Raw genomic sequence first — 5,526 nt, forward strand, 5'->3', positions numbered from 1 at the left:
AATACCCTACCTTTTCCTTCCATCTTATTAAGTCATGTTTTGAACATCTCTGAGTATGAATACTAAGCACTGAGAATTTTTTATACTATTTTTGTATATTATCTTTGCCTAGATACATAAAATATCTTTTAAGTCAAAAATACCTTGGAATTGTATGATGTCTAGGGGTTCTTTTAAAAAGTATCTACTAAGTAAAGAGTTAAAAGGAAGCCTGAATAAGGAAAAATAGTAAACTAAAATGTGAACATATTTCTGACAGTGGTGAAGAGGTGGAGAAAATTTCTAGGATAACACAGAGATAAGTGAGGCACCAAGAATCAATGGGGGTGACCTTAGCTGTGACATAAAACGTTGGGGATATTAAACCTGAAGAGGTCACCTCCTATAGCCTGGCAGGAACCCAATGGAACAATAGGGACAACAACCCACCCATAAAACATACAACCCCAAATTTATCCTGTCTAAAACAAATGCAGCAACAGGGGATGGTGAAGAGACTGAGGGAATGACCACCCAAAAACCATCTCAAACTGTGACCCATCCCACTGGCAAGCACCAATCCCTGACATTACTAATGATACTCTGTGATTGCAGAGAGGAGCCTGTTGTCCGGTGAAAGGGTCCACCAAGTAGCTGACTTGAACAGATATAGCTACCCAGAGGTAAACAATGGATGTAGCTTGTTGACTCTATTGGAAGAATAGGAGGAAAGATTATAGGCCCAGAAGGGGATAGGGTTTCCTCCAGGAAGACCAGCTAGGGTCAACTAACCTAGAAACTTGGGGTTCTCAGAGTCTGAACCACCAACAAAAGAACATAAACAAGCTAAATTTCCTGCAAATATGTAGCACTTTAGCTTTCATGTGGGTTCCTAAGTGGTGGAGTTGGGGCTATCCCAAATATTGTTGCCTGTATATGGGATATGTTCTAGCTGAGCTGACTTATCTGGCTTTAGGGGGAGACAAAATGCTTAGCCTAGTAGAGACTAGTAGAGTGCCAGGGTAGAGGGATATCCAGAGGAGGTTTCCCACCTGCTCGGAAGAAGAAAGGAGGGAGAAGGTGAGAAGGATAAGGAGGCGGTGATCTGAAGGGGCATCATGAATGGGACACAAAGTGCATAATTAAAAGAGAAAATAAAATTAAACTTAATGGCCAAATTTGTATTTTTTTGGTTGTCAACTTGACACACCATGGTAGAAATAACATCCATTGAAGAATTGCACCAAATTTGCTGTGAGCTTGTCTATGGAGTATTTTCTTAACTCATAATTAGTGTAGGAGGGCCCAGCCCAATTATTAGAGTAAGTAACATCCCTGGGCTTTTAGTGCAAGTGCTGCATATTTTTTATAAACTGAACATGAGCCTGGGGGTATCCCAGGAAATAGTGTTTTTCATTCATTTCTATGTTAAGATTATGCCTTCAGTTCCTGCTTCGATTTCTCTCAATAATGAATTTTGACCTGCATGCACAGGACAAAAAACCCTCATAATTCTCCAAATAATTGTTAGGGAATTTTATACCAGCAGCCATCAATGGGAGGAGAGTCCCTTAGTACTATGAAAGCTTAAAGCTCCAGTGTAGGGGAACTACACTGGGGAACTACACTACAGCACAGGGAGGAAGGAGTGGATAGGTGGGTATGGAAACACCCTTATAGAAGCAGAGGATGTATGGTATAGTGGATTTCTGGGGGGGGGGGGGGAGACTTGAAATTGGGATAACATTTGAAATGTAAATAAAGAAGATATCCAATAAAAAAGAACACTCCTTATTGTATTATGTACTAACTTTATTAAGCTTTTAGGTATGAACTATAAGAGAAGAAAACTATTTAAGAATTATATTTAGCTATTGAGGTAAGTGCCAGGTATTTACAAATGTTTTAAAGAATTCTTTGTAGGTTTATTTCTGGGTCTTTGATTTGATTCCATTGATCAATATGTCAGTTTCTGTACAAATTCCATGTAATTTTTATCACTATTCCTGTTTAGTACAGCTTGAAGTCATGGATGGTGATTATTCCTGAAGTTCTGAAGTTCTTTTATTGTTCAGGATGGTTGTGGCTATCCTGGGATTTTTATTTTTACATATGAAGTTAGTAATTGCTTTTTCAAGGTCTATAGACAATTGTGTCAGAATTATTGAGGGGCTTTGTGTTGAATTTGTAGATTGCTTTCGGTAAGGTGACCATTTTCACTATGTTAACCCTGCCTGTCCATGAGTGTGGCAGATCTTTACATATTCTGATAGTGTCTTCAATTTCTTTCTTCAGGGACTTAACATTCTTATCATACAGATCTTTCAGTTGCTTGATTAGAGTTACACCAAGATAATTTATATTATTCATTACTATTCATGGTAGACAATGAGGTCATCTATGACATCTGTCATAGAAACCTCAACATCGAGTGCCCATCTGATACTAACCTTAACCACATTATTAGTCAGATTGTGTCTTCCATAACTGCTTCTCTCAGATTTGGTGGGGCCCTGAAAGTTGATCTGACAGAATGCCAGACCAACCTGGTGCCCTATCCTCGCATCCCTCCCTCCCCCCCCCCCCCGGGCCACTTATGCCCCTGTCATCTCTGCAGAGAAAGCATACCATGAACAGCTTTCTGTAGCAGAGATCACCAATGCCTGCTTTAAGCCAACCAACCAGATGGTGAAATGTGACCCTCTCTTGCTGCCTGCTGTACCATGGTGATGTGGTTCCCAAAGATGCCAATGCTGCCACTGCCTCCATCAAGACCAAGTACAGCATCCAGTTTTGTGGACTGGTGCCCCACTTGCTTCGAGGTTGGCATTAATTAAGAACCTCCCACTGTGGTACCTGGTGGTGACCTGGCCCGGTCCAGAGAGCTGTGTACATGCTGAATAACACCACAGCCATTGCTGAGGCCTGGGCTCACCTAGATAACAAGTTTGATCTGATGTATACGAAGTGAAGTGTGCATTTGTTCACTGGTATGTGGGTGAGGGTATGAAGGCCCTATGAGGCCTATGACACCCGTGAAGACATGGCTACCCTAGAGAAAGATTATTAGGAGGTTGATATGGATTCTGTGGAAGATGAAGGTGAGAAAGAAGTAGAGGAATAATCACTCCATTCCTCTAGCCCCTGTGTCATGTCAAACTGCAGCTCCAACATTAGCTGCAGGCATTGATGTTTCTGTGCTGTTTCTATTCTGTGATCATCTCTCCTCCATGTGTACCTCTGTTTTCCATGTTTCAAAGAAAAACATTAAAAGAAAAAAGATGGTCTTGTTTCTTAAATCCTTTCTCAGCCAACTTATCATTTGTATAATTGAGGGCTACTGATATTTTTGACTGAATTTTGTATACAGACACTTTGCTGAAGCTGTTTATAAGCTGTAGGGGTTCTCTAGTAGAATTTTGGGGATCACTTGCGTATACTATCATATCATGTGCAGATAGCAATACTTTGACTTATTTCTTTCCAAATTGTATCCCTGTGATCTCCTTTTGTTGTCCTATTGCTCTAGCTAGAACTTCATGTACTATATTGCATAGATAGGAGAAAGTGGTCAGTGTTTTCTTGACTCTGATTTTAGTGGAATTGCTTTAAGTTTCTCTTCATTTAGTTTGATGTTGGCTATTGACTTATTGTACATTGCATTGATTATGTTATGATCATGCCAATTTTTTCGTTAAGTTTGTTTATAGGGAGGATTATGTTGATGGATTGATTTCCATACATTGAACCATCCCTGCATCTCTGGCATGAAACCTTCTTGATCAAGGTAGATAATGTCATTGATGTGTTCCTGGATTCTATTTGTAGAGTTTATATTGAGTAGTTTGGCATCAATGTTCCTACAAAAAATCTGAAATTCTTTCTTTGTTGAGTTTTTATGTGGTTTAAGTATTATGGTGACTATGGCCTCAGAAAATACAGGATAAAACCATGCTATACTCCCCAGACCCAAAGATGCTAAAAAAGAAGGATGGCACAGCTAGGATGCTTGGATGCCACTTAGAAGGAGTAATAAATTAGATATTAGCCCTCTGTCGGATTTAGGGTTGGTGAAGATCCTTTTCCAGTCTGTTGGTTGACGTTTTGTCCTTTTGACAGTGTCCTTTGCCTTACAGAAACTTTGTAGTTTTATGAGGTCCCATTTGTCAATTCTTGATCTTAGAGCGTAAGCTATTGGTGTTCTATTCAGGAACTTTTCCCCTGTGCCCATGTCCTCCAGGGTCTTCCCCAGTTGCTTTTCGATTAGTTTCAATGTGTCAGGAATTATGTGGAGGTCCTTGATCCATTTGGAGTTGAGCTTGGTACAAGGAGATAAGAATGGATCGATGCGCATTCTTCTGCATGCTGACCTCCAATTGAACCAGCACCATTTGTTGAAAAGACTATCTTTTTTCCACTGGATGTTTTCATCTCCTTTGTCGAAGACCAAGTGACCATAGGTGTGTTGGTTCATTTCTGGGTCTTCAATCCTATTTCATTGATCCGCTTGCCTGATATTGTACCAATACCATGCAGTTTTTATCACTATTACTCTGTAGTAGAGCTTAAAGTCTGGGATATTGAATCTCCCTGAAGTTCTTTTACTGTTGAGAATAGTTTTATCTATCCTGGGTTTTTTGTTATTCCACATGAATTTGAGAATTGCTCTTTCTAGCTCTATGAAGAACTGGGTTGGGATTTTTATGGGAATAGCATTGAATCTGTAGATTGCCTTTGGCAAGATGGCCATAACCTCATTAAAAAGTGGGGTATGGAGCTAAACAAAGAATTTTCACATAAAGAATTTCGGAGAGCTGAGAAACACCTTAAGAAATGTTCAACATCATTAATCATTAGGGAAATGCAAATCAAAACAACCCTGAGATTTCACCTCACACCAGTCAGAATGGCTAAGGTCAAAAACTCAGGAGACAGCAGGTGTTGGCGAGGATGTGGAGAAAGAGGAACACTCCTCCACTGCTGGTGGAATTGCAAAATGGTGCAACCGCTTTGGAAATCAGTCTGGCGGTTCCTCAGAAAACTGGGCATGACACTTCCTGAGGACCCGGTTATACCACTCCTGGGCATATATCCAGAGGATTCTTCAGCATGCAATAAGGAAACATGCTCCACTATGTTCATAGCAGCCCTATTTGTAGTAGCCGGAAGCTGAAAAGAACCCAGGTGTCCTTCAACGGAGGAATGGATACAAAAAAATGTGGTATATTTACACAATGGAGTATTATTCAGCCATTAGAAACAATGAATTCATGAAATTCTTAGACAAATGGATGGAGCTGGAGAACATCATACTAAGTGAGGTAACCCAGTCTCAAAAGATCAATCATGGTATGAACTCACTGATAAGTGGATATTAGCCTAGAAACTTTGAATACCCAAGACATAATCCACATATTAAATGATGTCCAAAAAGAATGGAGGAGTGGCCCCTGGTTCTGGAAAGACTCAGTGCAAGAGTATAGGGGAATTCCAGAACAGGGAAGTGGGAAGGGGTGGATGGAAGAATAGGGGGACGGAAGAGGGCTT

At 40.3% G+C, this 5,526-nt stretch overlaps 1 pseudogene; it reads left to right on the forward strand.

Annotated features, from left to right (window-relative positions):
• The first annotated feature begins 2,357 nt into the window (after positions 1 to 2,357).
• Positions 2,358 to 3,103, forward strand: LOC127674787 (tubulin alpha-1 chain-like; annotated as a pseudogene).
• Positions 3,104 to 5,526: the final 2,423 nt, after the last annotated feature.

Source organism: Apodemus sylvaticus, chromosome X (assembly GCF_947179515.1).
Source record: "Apodemus sylvaticus chromosome X, mApoSyl1.1, whole genome shotgun sequence".
NCBI classification, from domain to species: Eukaryota; Metazoa; Chordata; class Mammalia; order Rodentia; family Muridae; genus Apodemus; species Apodemus sylvaticus.